Here is a 20,787-nt window from a genome sequence, read left to right as displayed (position 1 = left end):
AGCCCTCCAGATCTTCCAGTCACAGAGACCACTCCTCATCTCGTCTGTGGCAGAGGCAAGTACTGTACCTGCTGGATCAAGACATCAGATAAAACTAAAAGACATATAGTCGATATATTTTAATGTGGTTTTTCTTTCCTTTCTTCTTTTTTAGGCTGCTTAGCAAAATCAACAATTCCCTACCTCATGTGACCATGGCAGAATGTGTGGAGATATTTCTGTGACACAAATTAAGAAAGGAAAGAAAGAAAGAAAAAAAAAACCTGACAACTAGTTTAAAAATCTCACATAAAAAGAAGCCAAGAGGAAAAGCGGTCCAAAATACCCTGCTCTAAAGAACTAAGAAGCCTTTGCCCCAGCAGCAGACTCCCTGTTCCCATCAGTGGGCCAGGACTGGGTCATGTGCACACTTCTAAGCCAAACACGGGCACGAGCGTAAAGACTGTTCTACATCACAGATTCACCAAGACTTCTGCATCTAGACCACCCCTAATGAACCTTCATCCTTAATGAAACTTCATGAGCCATAAGTTGGAGAAGATACCACATGGGCTTGGATTCCATCATTCAGTAGAAATATTCTCAAAGGTAGACCATAAGGAGAGAAGGGAGTCATTTAACACATTGATATATAATGATTTCCCTTCCTATCAAAGACAGCAAATACTGTCAAATAAAGCAGTCACTCATCTCTCAACCCTGACAAGAATGTATTCTCATCATAAAAACAGAAAGTTGGGTCAAAGTTAGGAGCTACTCTCGCCATTCTTTTACAGGTCTGTGTGGCACCCCTTTGCCTTCAAGTGACAGGTTTGGTAAGCAGCTGGAAGAGGCAGGTCAAATTACCAAACTAACATAATCTATTAGATAGATATTTAGTGATATTAAATATGAAGGAAGAATTGTTGTGCAAACTGTCTGAAATTCAAGGTCAAAAGGCTTAAGCAATTGATTCAGAGTTAAGAGTGAGCTTTAAATGAAGCTTGTTGATTCAGCAATTCAAAACTATTACAAAGGACACTTGGTGTTTCAACCTCTTTCTGTTTGTAACTAATGGGGTCAGCTTCATCATCATCAGACTCTACTTAGTGGATGTGATCCCACACATCCACAGTGGCTTGAGCTTTACTCTTATGACAATAAAATAGCTACTCTCAGATCTCACACTCCTATCCTAAATGATCCAAGGGAAAAAATAATGTCAGTTCCAACAGAACATACCCAGATCTTAGATGTCTACCATTGTCCTAAAATGGGTCATTTCACTAGACCCACAGTAGGTGCTACTAAAGAAGAACACACAAATTGACTTAGGTCAATCTGCCTAATTCTTGGACTGCGTGTGGCGTCAGTCTCACCCAAAACCACATGGAAATGGGACACAATCAGGATATAGTAGGAGGAAAACACGAGGAGGAAATAAGGAGATATTGGGATGACAAACGAATGTCCACTGCACCAGTCTCCACATCTGAATTCTTCTCTACATAAGGGAGTTTTTCCAGCAAGCCTTCAGTTTTGAGGACTATTTAAGAGCTACATTTTATAAAACCACATGGCCAGAGCCAGGGATTTAGCTCAGTGGCTTCGCCACCTGCCTTGCAAGTGCAAGGGCCCAAGTTCAATCCCCGATACCTTTAAAAAAAAAAAGTGGCTAGTGTTATTTATTCGACTTAAAAGAAATAAATCCATAAAATCATGGCATATTTTATTCAACCACTTGAAAATCAGTCATGATTCCTAGCAGGTTTTGTGGCCACAGTTCTCCCCAGTGAAACATCATGTCAAAGCAGTTTCTGTATTCATGCTTACTGGGCTGTAACCATTGTTAATAGAGCTTAGAAATTTAGTTGCTGGCATTAGACACAAGATATGAGAGAAAAGTGATGTGCAGAGATGCTGGCACTGATTGGCACTGGGTTGTTTTCACTCAACTGCCTTCCATTGATGGATCAAAGTATTCTGAGCACCACAGTCAGTCAGGAGGAAATTCCAAAATCTACATCTGTCCATCCATCTCCCAACTGTGGCCTGAAAACAAAGTGAAAGACTAGGCGGGAATTCCTACCTTCCAATGATCTATGAAACAGTGAAATAAGAAATAAGCCAAACAAGATCAGTAGCCCAAACATGATGTTACTGTTGAAACAACCCAAGACCACAACACACAATAAGCAGCAGTCTGGTGCACTCAGAACACATTTGCATTTGACAGATTACTACTTGGGCAACTCATTTGATGTCTCTAAGATTCAATTTCCTTCTCTATAAAATAGGATCAATATAATGGAGTAGACAGATTTTGAAGTCTCTGCCTATTCCACAATTACTGTTCTTAACTGCCCTCTAATACATAGAGGAGCCACTTCGTACTTAGTTCTGTAACAGCCATTTTCCAAAGAGCTGTGGTTGATTGGGCCAGAAGTAAAAAGTCTAGCCGAAGCTGAGCCAGCCATTGAAGTTTCTTTCCCTGGTAATATTTAGAACGGGGCCCAAAAGAGAAAATTAGTGTCCTTCAGAACAGTGAGACCAACAAAATGGTGACTCAAGATATTGGCAGCCAGATTGTACAAATGGGAAGAGAAAAGCACCTATGAGAAAAGATTAAAATGCGCACATACAATGAGCTAGGAGACCCAGCGACTCTCCCCTGCTTTGCAGGCCCCTGTGGGGCCCAGCTGATCCCCGCCCCAGTGTTCCACAGCAAACCCTCGAAGTCAGCCTTCTTCAATCCATTCTTCTTGTTTAAAATGCTCAAGCTGGTTTCTATTACTTGCAAGCAAAGAGTTTATACAGTATGCACACCTGATATCTAACTCACTAGATGACTGTGCAATTAAAAGAGGTAGCAGTATCATATAAATGGAAAGCACTGTAAAAAGTAATAATAATAATCATCTGCAAAAATGTGCTATTTTTTAATAAAAGACTAAAATTACTTTGGTGAAAAGTGTTTCTTGACATGGGAAGATGTTTATCATTAAGCAGATGATCAGGTTGCCAAAACAGAAACTGTTTACACCAGGAGTCATCAAACTTTTTAAATGAAGAGCCAGATAAAAAATATTATAATATTTGTGGATGTACAACTCTGTCCTATAGTCATACTGAGGAAGCAGAAGTCATAGATAATATGAATACAAATGGACCTTTTAGTATTCCAGTAAGACTTTATTTATGGACACTAAAATGTAAATTTCATATAAATTTTTTATGTCACAAAATATTCTTTTTTAAAAATTTTTTCAACCATTAAAGTATATAAAGTATAAAATCCATTCTTAGCTGTTGGACACACAAAAATATTGAAAAGTCTCACTACAAAATAATAAAATAAAAATAAAATAATTTATCTTAAAGTAGGAGATTTCAGGGATATTTACTTTCCTTTTGCCCACCTATATTTTCTATTTTTCTAGTACAGGCATAAATTACTTGTGAAATTGTTTTTATTTAAATTTTAAAATAGAAAGTGAGGTGCAGAAAAGAGGTGAAAATGGTGGTGATGGGTTCCCTCCCGAGGCCCTGGTGCTCTGGCGGTGTCCCTAGGACGGTACCTACAGCACACATCACAGCAGCTAAACAGAGCCCTCTGTGTTGGCCCGCGAGCCAAGTAGCCCCAGCTGCCCAGCATTCGGATTTAATCGCAGCGTTGACACTTTGCAATAAACAACTGGGTCTTGGGTTGTGGTGTGGGCACTCAGTCCCTAAAAGGTTCACCATCGCTGTCCTAGGAGCTAATTTGGACCTGGGTCTCACTGGAAACCTTGTACACACCAGTGAAACACAGCAGGAAATCCTGTCCAAGACGAACCTCCCACACCAACACAGAAACACTTTCTAGGTAGCCTGGCTTCAGCTGTCTAGGCCTCCCATTCTAGAAGTTATAGTACTGGTCCCACACCCTAGAATTACTGTTTTCCAGAAGGAAAGAAACAAAAATCAATGAGCCTACTTCTTGGATCCAGTTGATCAATGGATTGTGTTTTCCTTTAGAGAAGAGAGTTCAAGGTAGTATCCTTCCAAACTCTCACTACAATCTGAATGCTTGTATGCATCAGCTGTGCCTGGTCCTCTGCCAGCCTCTGCCAATATGAACCCCATCTATACAGTGCAATTCAGGGGTGTGTCCCCTCTGCTAAGAGCTACAGGTCATGTTCCCAGTGTCAGCGGTGTTCATGGTTAATTTAATAAAGCTGGAATCTAAAATAGAAATAGCAATCATTATAAGGGTGCTGTACCCATTATCTCTTTGTCTGTCTCTATTTTTCCTGTGAAACACTAATAACCCCAGTTGAGAAAGTGGGGCTCAGGCCCAAAGTCATCCAGTAGGCAACTGGCAAAACCCACATTCACTCACATGTGGAATCCCAAGATGGCCAGACAGTGTTGCCCCTGGACCATGTGCAAGCTAAGACTGGGGAGCTCTGTCAGAAATGCGTCCCAGGACCCATTCACAAACCTGCTCTCTCTCACTCATATGTTGACACTTCCCCAGGTGATTTGTTTGCCCTTCAGATTCCGAGGAAAGTGAAGAAGAGAACAAGATTTATTAAGTACCTGTGAGCCAGACAGTGTACCACTTCAAGGTGATTACTTTTCTTTTCATTACCACAGTGATTTCATGCCTATCATATTAACATATAGAGCAAGAACCTGAGGCTTAAAGAAGTTAAATAATTTGCCCAAGATCCACAGCAAGCAAACAGCAGGGCCAAGATTTGACCCTGCTGTTGGTAGCAACTCTGCCTTCCCAGCTTTCGTGTCAGAGGATGGAAGAAGTGGCAGGATCCTGCAGCCAACTTGGAAGGGGTTTGGCTGACTTTTGAGATTGGGTCTACCTCTAGTTCTGGAAAAGGGTAATTTCTACATTCCTACAGTGTCCCCTTATCCACAGTTTTGCTCTCTATGGCTTTATTATCCAAGCTCAACTGTGGTCCGAAAATACTAAGTGAGAAATTCCACAAACAAACAACTTGTAATTTTTAAATTACTTTTATTACTATATTTTGTTATAATTGTTGTTTTACTATAAGTTATTATTCATCTCTTATTATGCTTCATTTATACATTAAACTTTTTCATAGATGTATGTGTAGAGGTGAGAACATAGCACTCTCCATAGTTTTCAAGTAAACACTGGGGATCTAGGAGCAATTCCTCCATGGATAAGGGGAAATTGTTGTATAAACTTTAAGTTATAAAAATCACATTAGGGACAACAAGAAGAGGACATTTAGTTGTTTTCATCAGTGCTGAGACTTTCTTTTTAGCTTTTGTTAAATTAAGATGTTCACTTTCTTTATAAAGATATCTACAAAGTGCTAAAATGGCAGTCTTTGTAACTGACAAGGTCTTCTTCTTTAATAAAAGTAGAAACAGAAATCAATCTCAAAGTAACTACCAAGTCCACCACCAGCCAAGGAAAAATGAAATGCTCTAAAAGAGCACTAAAAATACTTACTATTTCTAAACAAAGATCAAAACATTATTCAAATCAACTCAGGGGGAAAAAAACTTGCATGGTGGTGCAGGCCTATAACCCCAGAATTCTGGGAGGCTGAGGCAAGAGAATCACAAGCTCAAGTCCAGCCTCAGGAACTTCGTGTCTGAGCAAGACCCTATTAGTATGTAGTTATTGAAGAAACAAATGGCTGAAAGGTACTATCCAATGATTATTAAGTGTATCCCATGTTGTCCCAGTAAATGTGAACTGTTCTACAGAGTGTGTTCAAGAAATTCTTAGGGTTGTGGAGGTGGGGTATACAGACGTTCATCTCCCCTCCTCTCCTACTTCGAATCAACCAGAACATGTTTATCTTATGCCTTGAGCTTTTGGGTAATATTTGGCTTAAGAAAAAAGCTGCCTCACAAAAAAGGAAAAAGGAATTCTGTGAAAACCAATGGTACAAAGAAAAAGATTAGTAAAGAAAGAAAAGGACAAACTGTTATTATTTGCTGTGTGACCTTAAGCAAGTTGCATAACGTTTCCAGAAACCCATTTCATCATTGATAAAAACAGTCTGTTGAGTTAGGTTCCTTCTACGTTCCCTTCCAGCTCTAATATAATTTTATTTCATCATTGTAATTACCACATAATATTATTTATTTCGTCTTTGCTGATTTGTTCTAAGTTCTTTACAATGAGCATGTATTTTTCAATAGAAAGAAAGAATTATTTTCAAAGACATATAAATTAAATTAAACAACAACAGAAATCCCTCCTAAATATTCCTTGCATTTGCATTGCTTTTAACAAAAGCTAGAAAAGCTATTTTCCACATTTTTGCCTTGGAAGAACAGAATTTAAAGTCATGATGTAGGAAGAGCTGGAGCCTTCAAAAGCAAGTAATGCTTAATCTGTTCTATTTCTGAAACACAAAATAAAACCAAACAGAAAAGAAAAATAAGCTACTGCTTCACCCGTGCCAGGTTTCCTCATGCATAAAGAGAGATCCAGCCAGAGAAACAACATTCTCAGTCAGGTGGGACAAATCCCTGTGTGCTTTTGTGGAAAATTCCCCCCACAAGCTGGCATCAAGGGCACTGTCTACAGCTGCCTCCGTGTGTGGCCAGAATACTACAGAAGGCTGAGAGATGCCAGAAGCTCTGCAGAAACAAGTGGTTGGGTGAGAGGGTTGCTTCTCTCTTCTCCACAGTTACTTGGAGTAAGCATGGCTGATGTCCTAAAGCTGATTGAAAAACCACCCTGAGCAAAACTGATATTCCATACAAGGAGGTCAGATTTTCAGTCCTACTCTTCATTCTCGTCTTTTTCTGACCCATTAACCTACCCTCACTTCAGTCCCACCTACTGCACATCTTAATGCTGCTCAGTTCCTTTTTTCCGTGACCTACTGTTAATCCTCCTTTCCTCTTTTCTCATCAATACCCGCTTGAGAAAGAAGGACACAATCATTTTACACTGTGAACAATCATGTGGCTTCCTGCAATCCTCTGCCAGGTGACTACAATTGAATGGAAATGGAGAAATAGCTTTCTCTTTATGGAATTTCTGATTTGGGTGAGGCTATGGAGAGGCACCAGCTCCAGGGAGAACTTCTGGCTCTATCTGAAACCATACAAGAGAGCTAACTGCCTTGCTCAGCAAGGGCAAGCTATTGCATCACTTGAGTTAGTGGAATAGAATGAACCCTATGATGGGGATAACACCAAAGTTTCTAGTCCTAGATCTATATTTTTGAAGACAACAAAGTACATCGCTCTTTTGAGGCCAGAGCAAATTTAACATTGTCTAATGGCACCAAGATAGAAATTTTAGGACATCAAGAGACAGGAACCAATCAGCCATCAAAAGATTTCCATACTTCCTATTTCTTTTAAATACAGGGCTCCGAGAGTATATAGATAGTGCCCACCCTCTGCTTAGTCCTGGGTTACAAAGCCGTGGCCAAGCTTGGAGGTTAGAGCAGATGAAAGTAGAGGCATTATGTGTGATCTTACAATAAAGACTCTGGAAGATCAGTTCCAGTTGTGTTGGCCAATTCTTTTTTCAGGACAACAAGAATCTATAAAGAATCTATAGAGGATCACAGCACCCCAGAGTACCAGGAACAGTATACTCTACGGGGTGACAGCAGAATGGTAAAAAGCCTCACTGTGGTCTCAACAGTAAGCGGAAGCGATTCTTTGTATCCAGAATTCCTGGGTTAGCTTCTCCATCATGCAAACAAGGAGCTGGGACATTTGTCCTATCAAAAGCTCACTTGGTGTCAAGCCAGGTATAAACTTTCCTGCTGAAAATTTCACTTGGCTTCCCACCAGATGTAAGCGAAGGATCAGAAACAATGGCATTTGATTGGTTGTGCCTATACATAAATGAACAATTGAAAATACTATCTTTAAAAAAAAATACCACCTTCTAAATGGTCCTGAAAACAGTGCCATAGTCAAAGGAAGAACAGAAACTATTGCTTGCTGATTAATTCTATATACAGAAGAGATGCAGTCATTTTGGGTCCTGTGTCCTGTGCATGTTCTCTCTTTTTACAAAGCATCTCACTCCACTTGTTAGTCCTAAGTTTTCATGATCTTTGACACTTTCTGCCCAGTTGGTTTTCCAGTTTGCCCACCTCTAATCTCCTACTTCAGACAGATATGATAAATATAATATTTACTATCTTTAATAGTATCTCTGTTCTTGGGCTGGGGATTTAGTTCAGTGGCACAGTGCCTGCCTGGAAAGCTTGAGGTCCTCAGTTTGATTCCCAGTACAAAGAAAAAAAAAATCTCTGTTCCTATAAAAAGAAAATTGTGCTACATGGTTATATTAATGGACCCTACTCCTATTTGGAAGATTTCCCATGTACTATCTGAAGCAAAACTGTCATTAATTCAATAATTTCCTTAGAAATTAGCATCTCTGGCCCTCAATATTCCCATTTTTCAAGAGGAGGAAATGGAATTAAGTGATATTAAAGAATTGCTCTACCTTTAATAATCTAAGATTCTGATTGCATGATTCAGGTACACCTACTATATCAGTTGGGCTTAAGTATAAATTCATGTAAAAGGATCATTTTTCCTCAAAAGTATAGCTAACAAGCCAGGCATTGTGGCACAGGCCTGTAATCCCAGCACTCAGGAGGCTGAGATAGGAGGATCACTGTGAGTTCGAGACCAGCATGGGATACACAGTGAGTTCCACATCAGTCTCAACTACATAGTGAGACCCTGTCTCAAAAAACAAAAAAACAACAGCAAAAAACTATAGCTAACAAAATAGGGAATTGATGTCATCTCCCATAAAAGAAGTCAGAGGATGGATAATCCAGCCATTGCACAAATATCCATAATGTCATAGCTGACTCCTTTTATTGCACATTCTTTCCAGGACAATGTTCAGTCCAAAGCAAAATGAGGAAAAGATGAAGAAGGGATTTTCCATAAGTTGCCATTAAACATCTATGCTTATATCTAAATCACCAGAACTGAGACACTTTGCTATTTCTGTAACCATGTGACCAGCTAAGCATTCAGGGTCTTGTTGCTAAGGAAGAAAATAATAGAATGGACAATTACTAACTTCTATCACACATACCACCTAAGCATATACTACAATTTCACTTACCTTTGTTTACATACCCTTGAATCTTACTCAAACCAATTTAATTTCCTGAACCAAAGCATTCAGGAAGATCTGTCTCTACTCTCCCACTCCTCTGATTACTTTTAGTAGAAAGTTGCCACACTACTGCTACACATTTATCATAGCAAAACTCCATGCTTAGAATTAAGGTCAAGAAAATGTATGCTCACCTAGAAAATAGTCATAGAAGAGTGTTGTTCATATCCTAAAAGCAAGAACAGGCCAGATGGCCTGAAAAATCACCACTTTATTGAACCCACTGAAAATCTAGAGCTCCAAAGAAAATGAAGTACTCAGGAACAAGAACAAGGATGTCCACTATCATCACTCCTGTTCAAAATAGTTCTAGAAATATTAGCCACAGCAATTAGACAAGAGAAAAAAAAAAAACAAAAGCAATAACAATGGGAAAGGAAGGAGTTAAACTGTGATTATTTGCTGACAATAAGACACTCTACTTATAAGACCCAAAAAATTTAGCCTAAAGACTTCTAGACTTAACAGATTCAGCAGAGTAGCTGGATACAAGGTCAACACTCAAAAATCAGTGGCCTTCTTGTACACAAATAACAGACTCACCGAGAGAGAAATTAGGGAAACAATTCCTTTCAAAATAGCATCGAAAAAAATGAAATATCTAGGAATCAATCTAACAAAGGAAGCAAAAGACCTCTCCACTGAAAATTATAGCACTCTGAAAAAAAAAATTGAAGAGGATACAATGGAAAGACATCCTTTGCTCCTGGATAGTACAGTGAAAATGGCCATACTTCCAAAATTGCTATACAGATTCAATGCATTCTCAATTGAAATCCTCCCAATAGTATATTTCATAGAACTAGAGAAAACAATCCAAAAATTCATTTAGAACCAAAAGAGACCTAGAATAGCAAAAGCCATTCTAGGGATATCAAAGTCCCCAACTTGAAACTATATTACAAAGCCACTGTGATAAAAACAGCATGGTACTGTCAAAGAAACAAATTCAAGAATCAGTGGAACAGATTAGAAGATGCAGAATCAACTCCATACATACTCAGCTACCTCATCTTTGACAAAGGAGCCAACCATCCTCAGTGGAGGAAAAATAGCCTCTCCAGTAAAATGTGTTGGAAAAACTGGATTTCAACCCGCCAAAGATTAAAACTAGGCCCTTATCTTTCACCATGCACTAAACTAAAATCCAAGTGGATTAAAGATCTAAATATTAAAACAGAAATGCTAAACTTGCTGGAAGATAAGTTTGGTAGAACTCTCAAAGACACTGGCATAGGAAAAGACTTTATGAACAAATCCTCAATAACACAGGAACTAGCACAAAGAATCAACAACTGGGTTGGAATGCAGACTGCTGCAACCACTGTGGAAATCAATATGGAGATACCTCAAAAAACTAGGATTGACTCAGCTATCCCTCTACTGGGTGTCTTTCCAAAAGAATTAAAAGAATCATACTACAGTGATATGATGCACCCATGTTTATAGCAGCATAGTTTGTAATAGCTAAAACTTTGTAACATCTCAAGAGCCAATCAACGGAAGACTGGATAAAGAAGATGTGGTTTTTCTATAAAATGGAGTACTATTCAGCCATAAAGAATGAGAAACTAGAGTCATTTATAGCTAAATGGATGCACATTAAGGCCATACTCTTAAATGAAATAAATAGGACACGCATGAGTAAATATCAAATAGCTTCTCTGGTGTGAAAAACTACAAGTGTAAAAAAGGTTCAAATTGTATAACTGATAATGTGAAATGGGAAGAAAAGGGCTAAAGGAGTAGGCAAAGTGGGAAGGGTAGAAGAGAGGAAAGAAGGGGACAGAAAAAATATGAGAAAAGGAAAAAAATGGAAGCAAAGTCTTTACAAATAGGGAAGGGTGAAGCAGGCAAAGGGAGGGCAGGGGAATGGAGGGAAAAACAAGAACCACGATACATCATGTAGAGGTACAAGATCCCAATGATGAATGTAACTGTAATGTATACCTAAAATGTACCAATAAACTCAATGAGGAAAATGAAGTACCACAAATGGTGAGCTCTTGCCAGGAGAGAAGATACACAGAACTGCTTTAATCCTCGGTGGAATAACAGGGCATGGAAGAAGCTGCCATCTATGGCATTGAGAAGAAACCATCTGAGCCATTTCACCTCACAAAAGGCCGAGTATAGGCTGTCATGACCACTTGTTTTCCATCAAAACTCCAGTCACAAATCTGCAGCCACCTACCAGCTCTTCCCTGCAGGTCTTCATTCACTGCTTGTGTGAAAATTTGGTGACAGAGCAGAGAGTTGAGAGACCTCCCCAGAGAATGCAGCATCTTATGAAGTCCGGAGGCAGAGGAGGAAACTGGGACAATCTCACCAGTCCCTCAGCTATGTATGACTAGGAGCAGAGGAGGACTGACGGAAACCCTCAGGCATTTGGGACTTCAGTGAAGACACTATCGTAGGCAGAGGTGAAGCACTGGGCTGAGGTAGAGAGACAGGGGCGGAACTGACTGGCAAAGAAAATGTCAAAAACAGTCAGCTAAACTGCAAAGTAAAATAATCTCTCCTACAGATCAAAAAACTGGTTAACAACCACAAAACAAATAGAAATCAAGAATTTCTTTGATCCTCAAAACCCAAACCCCACTGACTGGAAAAGTCTTGGCGCTGCCCAGAAAAATCTGGATATTGCCCCCAAATCACAGAAATTCAGTAGTGAAATGAAGCTAACTGAAACACTAGCGAAGCTCTGACACAGTCAGCCAAACAGTGCTGAGCAGAGGCCCTGCTGTATCAGCCCTAAGAGGTGACTCTCAGACCTTTGGCAATTTTGTATGTTAATTGCTACACACACCCATCCTTAAAAATTAAATTATATGAACTTACATAAATGGATGACATTTTAAAAGTAGCATGTTAAGCTCCTAATTATTTTATCATACTTTATTGTAAATATTCATGTACAAATATATATATATATCTTAAAATGATTTGCATCTATTGTCTCTTTGTTAGAAATATTATACAACAGTATGCCATTGTGCTTCTCCAAGTTCTGTTTAGTGGCTTCATGTCGATAGATTAAAATTGGAAAGACTGGAAATCATCAAAACATGGGACTTCTCTTTACAGAGATGTGGTTGTTAACTGTGACCAATACTCCAGCAAAAGACTAAAGTGACCTGGCCTCCACGTTAGCAACCTTACACAAAAAGAAGCAACGTCTTTTTTGAGGATCAATGTCATTTACTTCAGCTGCTCTGTTATCGTACATACGATGCCTAGCACAAAACTGTTAAAAGTACAACAAATATGAAAAAAGAAAATGTAATCCATAGTTAAGAAAATAGTCAACAGAAATTATCCCCTTTTAAAAGAAAAAGAAAAGTAAATTTAAGGGTTAAGATAAATAGCACTACAGTTGAACAAAAGTAGGCTATTTCAGCAGAAATTAAATTTTATTTTGTACATATTAAAAATTTTAACAGATATGAATATTAATGGGAATATGAAGGATAGTGGAAATGTGAAATGATAAAGTATCACAGACTAATGTATTTGCATTTGATAGGCTTATTAGAAGACTGAAGAGAGCAAAAAATCAGTGACTTTAAGGATAAATCAATATAAATTTCTTCAATTGAAATAAGTAAAGAAAAGGTGAGAGAGGCAGCAGAAAAGAGCACCATAGAATTGTAGAATGACATTAGATAGCTAATAAATGTAAATGGAGTCCCAGAGAAAAAAGATAATAAGCAAAAAGAAAGAAAAGGATGAATAGTTATTGAGAATCTCTCAAAATTGATAACAAACCTACCACATTCCAGAAAGCTTAGATAATCCTAAGCAAGATAAATGCAAAGAAAAAATATAACTAGACACGTTGTCGTTAAACTGCGGAAAGACCAAGATTCAGAGAAAATCTTAAAAGCCAGCCAAAGTTTGGAGTGAGGTGTCGTGGTTTGTGTCCAGAAGCCTCATGCAGTCATAGTTGGGGCTTTTCAAAGGTGGGTGGATCTAGGGTGTGTGATGCTGGGATTGGTTCAGGGTGCAAGGCTAGGATTGAGGCTGCCCCACCCTAGGTGTGAGTGCTACTGGCCCTAAGGTTGGGTAGCCTGGATAGGATATGGGCACAGAAAGAGGGTCACTGCTTGTCACTTGTCACTTTTGCTGCCTTCTGTCTGCCATGAACTGTTTCTCAGCTGCATTGCCCCTCTGCAGTGCCACCCTGTCTTGTAGCCAGCCAACTGTGGACTGAAACCTCTACAAAGTGTGAGCCAAATAAACCTTTCCTCGTTTAACTTTTGGTGTTGTGTATTTTGTCTTTGCAATGAGAAAAGTAACTTAAGATGGGAGGGGAACATTATACACAAAAGAACAACCATAAGAATGGTATCTGATTTCTTATAAGAAATAACAGAAGCCAGAAGACAATATTTCAAAAGTCCTTCCAGTAAACAATTTATTGAATGTCTACTAAATGCTAAGTAATCTCATATATTGTAACATTTTAAATTTACAGCAAGACAACTGACTCAAACTTAATCTTGCCTGGCTCCAAAATCTGTGTTCATACTAAAAAACCTTTTATGGCTAAATTCAAACTTTATCTTCTTTCATTTTACTGGACTTCTCAATAAGTGAATTAACATAGTTAATTCATCCTGTTATTCTTGAAACACTTTCTTTTTTTAATTGAGTTTATCGGTACTTTTTAGGTATACAGTACAGTTACATTCATCATTGGGATCTTGTCCCTTAACATGACAGGTCTTGGTTCTCATTTTTTCTCCATGCCCCTGCCCTCGCTTCACCCCCTCCACTGATATTATGAAATAGGAAGAAAAGGGGCTACAGGTGTAGGGGAAGTGGGAAGGGCAGGGGAAAGGAAATAAGGGAAAAAATATGAGAAAAGGAAAAAATGAAAACAAAGTTATGAAGTACTTTCTTTACTTCTGTGCTCTCACTTTCTCTTACTTTTCCTCCTCCCTCCTGAAGTTTTCTTCTATGGCTCCTTTCTTGGCTCCTTATCTTCTTCCTGATTGCTCAGCATGAGAACTCAACCCTGAGCCTCTCTCTGTTTTATCTGTTCACTCCCTGTAGGTGAATCCATCCAATCTCATGGCTATTAATGCCACAACTGAACTGAGGATTTCAGGATCTCTCCTGGAAATACATATTATGTAATCAAATCTCCATTTGTTATTTCTGTTTGGATATCTGATAGGAATTTTAATGAGATCAAAACAGAATCTTCTTTTCCCCTGGAATTCTTCAGGCATGTTTAAAATAAATAGCACCATGTGCTCGCTTCAGCAGCACATATACTAAAATAAATAGCACCATTCGCTTCCTAATTACTGAAGTCCAAAATCTAGAAGCTATCTTTGGTTCCTTTATTTCCTTATGCCCCATAATCAATTCAGTAATAAATTCAGTTAACTTATCTTCAAAAGAACCCCAACAACGATTTCTCCTCTCTGCAACTACCACCCTAATCTGAACCACTGTCATCTCTTCCTTAAACTATTACTATACCATTTAACTGATCTCCCTGATTTCAGTTTCCTGGAAATCCATTTTGTGCAGAATGACCAGAGAATATATTTCAAAACACAAATGCAATAAAGTTACTCTCCTATTTTAAACCATCCACTGTTTCCCCTTCTCACTCCCAGCTTACAAACATCCACATGATCTGCCACTGCCGGCTTCTGACCTAATTCTGCTCCTACTGCCCTCACAGATCTCCAGCAGCACTGACCTTGTTTCTGTGCTTCACACACATGCAGCTGGCTTCTGCTCTAGAGCCTTTGGCCATGCTGTTCACTGTTCTAAAATGCTCGTCCCTGTGATTTTCCATGGACAGTTTATCTCAGAAGACAACTGTCACTTCTGCAGAGAAGTCCTTCTTGACCACCAATCTAGAGGGGTCATCAAATCATGTATAATCACACCAATCATATTTTAATTATCTGGGTGGCATTTGTCATTGTTTATTTTCTTATTTGCTTTTTTCTTTTGGTCCAAGTCTTCTGTTATAATGCAAAACTCAAGAACTTTCTGTCTTGTTCACCAGTGTACCCAGTGTCTAGAACAGAGCCTGACACATAGTGGAATCTCAACAAATATCTACTAAATAGACAGATGGTTGAATAACCAAGGAGACAAAGCAAAGATGTCAACAATGCAGGGTGAGGAAATCACCGTGAAGCCTTTACCAAGGAGAAAATATGGTGAGATACCAGAGCTGGATACAAGCATGTCAAACCATATTGTTTTAGATGGAGCCTCAGTCGGAAGGTTCTCAGGAATTTTTCCTTGTCTTCAAAAGCGAGTCAAGATTTCTTCTTCTCTCTCTCTCTCTCCATTTCTTTTTAAATTTATACTGACACAATATTAAAGATATTTTGAAAACATAAAAAGGCAATTTATAATACCATCATCCTAACAAAACAGTTTTCACATACATATTTCCTTTGAGTTTTTATTCCTAAACAAATATAATCTCCATAAAATTGCAACCAAAGAATGTATGCCAATTTACCCAGTTGTTTTTTTACACTTATTATGTCATAAACACTTTGTATACTACTGAAGATCTGACTTTTTTCAATTTTAATAATAACTAATACTTAGAGAGTTTGCTATACACTAGGAATTGCTCCAAAGGTGGGTATTTTTTTGTTTTCTCCGCACAATGAGTTTTTTAAAATGAGAAGTATTACTATTTCCATGTTCTTCCATTTTCCCCTTCTAGTCAAGGCACTCACACATGCATACTATGTCTGAGCATTAGCGTTCCGAATGAGATTGTTGGTAATATTGACTGGCATAATTCATATCCATCAGTAGTGGAATGCAGGAAACACTGATGCATTTGAGCTGTGTAAACTAGTCTACCATTAAATATAATCACATAGAAATGGATAAGATGACATGGAAGAAATGGTAAGTAAAGGAAAACAGAATCAGAATAATATGTCTATTACGATCCCATTAACACTCAATTTTTTAAACTGTATAGCTAAACAAAAGAGTGCCACTTTTTTATTCCATTAATATTAAATGTCTAGACTAACATGACAGAAAGTAGATTAGTGGCTGTCATGGCCTGATTGAAGGTGGAAAAGAAACAGGTATGAAGTTTCTTTTCCAGGTGATAAAAGTGTTTGGAAATGAGTGGTAATGATTGGTGGCACAACTCGGTGACTATACTAAAAACCACTGAATTGTGCACTTCAAAACAGTGAATTTTATGGTATTATTTATTTTTTAATAATATACTTTTAAGTAATTAGGAAAAAGTAAGATAATACATATATATATATATATATATATATATGTACAATTGTTGATAGTATTAAAACAAAGCTGAAAGAAGTTAAGAGGAGAGTTTTAACAGTCTAGTTCAACATCATTTCAATCATGCTACTGAGACTATATGTAGAATAATTAACAAATTGGGTGAAGGGAGGGCAGGGACAAGGGGAAAAAATGAGAACCAACACCTGTCATGTAAAGGTACAAGACCCCAGTAATGAATTTAACTGTATAGTATACCTAGAATGTACCAATAAACTCAATAAAAGAAAAAAAATAATTAAAAAATTGAGTACTTTAATTTATTACTTCTCTAATTTAAAATAATAAAGTATGTATTAATAAGAAAATAACAGCTAGGCATAATGGCATGCCCCTATAGTCCTACCTGCTCAGGAGGCTGAGACTGGAGAATCACTTGAGCCCAGGAGTGTGGGGCCAGCCTGGGCAACACAAGACACACCTATGTCTTTAATAATAATAATAATAATAATTACCACCAAAATTCTAAAACTTAACTGAGGTAAGTAAAATAGATACTAACGTTTTTATTGTGTTAGCTCACTAAGGTATTAAGATCAATATTGTCAACAAATATATAAGTCAAATTAGAGAATTTCAGGGCAATTTTTCTCCTTCCTTCATGTGGCCTTCAGAAGTTAGTTTCTCCTCCAGGATACAAAGAATGATATTTTTAGACTTAATGGGTTTTGACCTAATACTAAACTTTATAAAATTATTTTCTTGTTTATTTATTGCCTTTGGTCCCAGTCTCCCACTGTAACGCAAAAATCAAGACCTAAATAAAGCTCTCAAATAATCATACTGGACAGTAAAGACAGCCGAAGATTGTGAACAGCCAAATGCGACCCTGTCATTGCTTCGTTTCCTTACTGTTATTTCACCCAAGAACCCAAAATAAGATGTTCAAAGTGAAATAGGAAGCAGAGACATTATGTTTAGATTACTTATGATAAGTTTACTTAGGAAAACCAGAATCTAGAGTAAACTACAGTATTAGAAAAAGTGTAGAGTCTGGCAATTTGCCAATATATGATTGACCTACAAAAATCAATAGTATTTTTAACATCTGCACTAGACAATTAGAAAATAAAATAGAAGAGAAGCGAAAAAACTATAAATTATCTAAAGTACCTAGTAATTAACCTAAAGAATAAAGCTCACCTCTGTACAGATTTCTTTTCTTTTCTTTTCTTTTCTTTTATTTGTACGTTTTCAGTTCATGCAGTTTACAGTCATCTCGGGGAGTGATTATATGTACATAACACAGCTAGTTTTTTTTAAACCCTTCCTTCTCCCTACCCTCCTCCAATTTTGCTGTCCTATTTTTTATTCTTGTTAATATTCTTGATCTTAGCTCATGTTATGGCACATAATGTCTACATTAATTGAGATTATCAGGTTCCTGAAAATAGCTTATCTTTATTCTACTTGTTAACCTTTTCCCTCCTCTCCACTTGTGCTTTTTTTCCTTGGACCACTTCCCTACTGCAAGAAATCCATCTCTTTGTCCCCCTCTACCCATCCTTTATTATGGTCTTTGTACTTTGCCTCATTCCAGTAAGAGATAGCATATGGTATTTAAGCTTGCATGTCTGGTTTATTTCACTTAACATTACCTTTTCCAGATGCATCTATTTTCATACAAATATATCAAGCCTGTACTTCTTTATGGCAGAGTTCTATTCTATTGTATATAGATACCATGTTTTCTTTACCCATTCATCTGTTGATGGGTATACAGGCTGTTTCCAGGATTTAACTATTTATTATAAGTTGTGCTGCTATAAACATGGCTAAGTACGTATCACTGTAATATGATGTCTTAAGCAATCTGGGGAAGATACCTAGCAGAGGGATCACTGGATCATATAGAATTTCTAAATTCAGTTCTTTGAGAAATCATACTGATTACCATAATGTTTGTACTAGTTTACATTCCCACCAACAATAAAGGAGGGTTCCTTTTTCACTACAGCCTCACCAGTATTTGTGATTGTTGAGCATTTTTTCATATATTAATTTACCATTTACATTTCATACTCCGTGAAGTGTCCATTTCTCTTACCCATTTCTTGACTGGATCTTTAATTTAGGTGATTTAATTCTTTTTTAGTTCTTTATATATTCTAGCTATTAATCCTCTGTGGAGTAACTAGCAAAATGTTTTTATCATCCTGTAAATGGTCTCTTCTCTCTACTGAATGATTCTTTTTTTCTGTACAGAAGCTTTATCATATGATAAATCCCATTTGTTGATTCTTGATGGTATTTCTTGTGCAATTGTTCTGTTTAGGAAATCCTTTCCTACACCTATGTCTTCAAGTATTTTATCTATTTTATATTTCAGTAGGTTTAATGTTTCTGTTTTAATGTTTAGATCTTTGAATCATTTGGATTTTAATTTAGTATATGCTTGTCTTACTCACTTTTCTAGTTACCAAGACAAAATACATCCAAAGTTGAAGAGGGACAGATTTATTTATCTCACATTTTGTAGAGGTTTTCAGTCCATAATCAGCTGGCTCCAAGGCAAGGTACACAGCAGACAAGCATTGGGAGAAGAAATAGTTCGCTGTGGCCAAAATGTAGCAAAGCAAGCAAGAGACAAGACAATAAGCTTCTTTCCATCCCTTATATTGTATCCAGGCTACTGGGTTTAGCATGGTGCTAAACCAATCAGTGGACTGATAGACAAGACAATAAGCTTCTTTCCGTCCCTTATATTGTACCCAGGCTACTGGGTTTAGCATGGTGCTAAACCAATCAGTGGACTGATAGAGTGATCACCCGTCTTAATTCCAGCATTGCATCATGAATTAATCACACAATCTAGATTCAGCTAACTCTGAAAGAGCCCCACCTATGACCTGATGAGGCTTTGGGAGGGCATCTAGAGACAAGCCATGAATGGTGATAAATAAGAGTCCATTTTCAATCTTTTGTACACAGTTAACCAATTTTCCCAGCACCACTTGTTGAACAGGCTGTCTTTCCTCCAACATATGCTTTGGCCCCTTTGCCAAAGATCAAACAGCTAAATATATCTGGAGAAATTTCTCTATCCTCGATTTTGTCCCATTGATCTATGTATCTGTTTTTGTTCTAGTACCATCCCACTTTTGTAACTATTGCTTTGTAGTATAACTTAAGTCAGGTATTGCTATATTACCTGCTTTACTCTTGTAACACAAAATTGCTTTTGCTATTCTAGGTCTCTTCTGGTTCCATATAAATGTTAGGATTATTTTTTCTAGATCCGTAACATATGCTGTTGGTGTTTTTGTTTGTTTGTTTGTTTTTTGGCTTTTTGAGACAGGTTCTCACTATGTAGTTGAGACTGACCTGAAACTCACTATGTAGTCCAGGCTGGTCTCAAACTCACAGAGATCCTCCTGCCTCAGCCTCCCGAGTGCTGGGATTACAGGCGTGCACCACTGTTGTTGGTATTCTGATTAGGACTATATTGGATCTCTATAATAGTTTTGGGAGTAGAGAACATCTCTCCATTTTCTAACATATTGTTCAATCTTCTTTTTTTAGCATACTACAGTTATATTGTATGTTTTTAGAGTACTACAGTTTTCTTTGTAAAGGTCTTTTGCTTCTTTGGTTAGGTTAATTCCTAAAGATTTCATTTTTCTTGAAGCTACTGTGAATAATATTATTTTCATAATTTCCTTCTCATCCTATTCATTATTGGTATACACAAACACAAATGATTTTTGTGTGTTGATCCTGAATCCTGCTACATTGCTGAACTTTGTTATTAATTCTAAGAGTTTGTGGTGTTCTTTGGGTCTCCTATGTACGGTATCGTGTCACCTGCAATTAATGGTAATTTTCATTATTCCTTTCCTGTATGTGTCCCATTTATTTCTTTCTCTTGATGGATTGCTCTGGCTAATATTTGAAGTACTGTGTCAAACAGAAGAGACAGTGGAAATTCTTGTCTCATTTCTGATTTTAGGAGGAATGCTTTTAGTTTTTCCCCATTTAGTACAATGCTGGCTATTTGTCTTCATATATAGCTTTTTTCATATTCAGGTATGGCCCTTCTCTATCTGTTTTCTTCAAGATTTTTATCATGAAGGGGTTTGGAGTTTTGTCAAAAGCATTTTCTGCATCTGTTGATTTTTTTTTTTTTTTTTACTTTGCTTCTGTTTAGGTGATGTATACACTTATTGACATATATGTTGAACCATCCTTGCATTTCTGGGATGAAATCTACTTGATGATGATGTGTGATCTTTTTGATAATGTTCTGCATTCTATTGTAAATATCTTGTTGAGGAGTTTTGCATTTATGTTCATTAAGGACACTGTCCTTTAGTTTTCCTTTT

This window comes from Fukomys damarensis, unplaced genomic scaffold (assembly GCF_012274545.1).
Source record: "Fukomys damarensis isolate Sample0158 unplaced genomic scaffold, DMR_v1.0_HiC HiC_scaffold_3, whole genome shotgun sequence".
Lineage (NCBI taxonomy): Eukaryota > Metazoa > Chordata > Mammalia > Rodentia > Bathyergidae > Fukomys > Fukomys damarensis.
The sequence above is the reverse complement of the archived record's forward strand: the minus strand, read 5'-3'. Positions refer to the sequence as shown.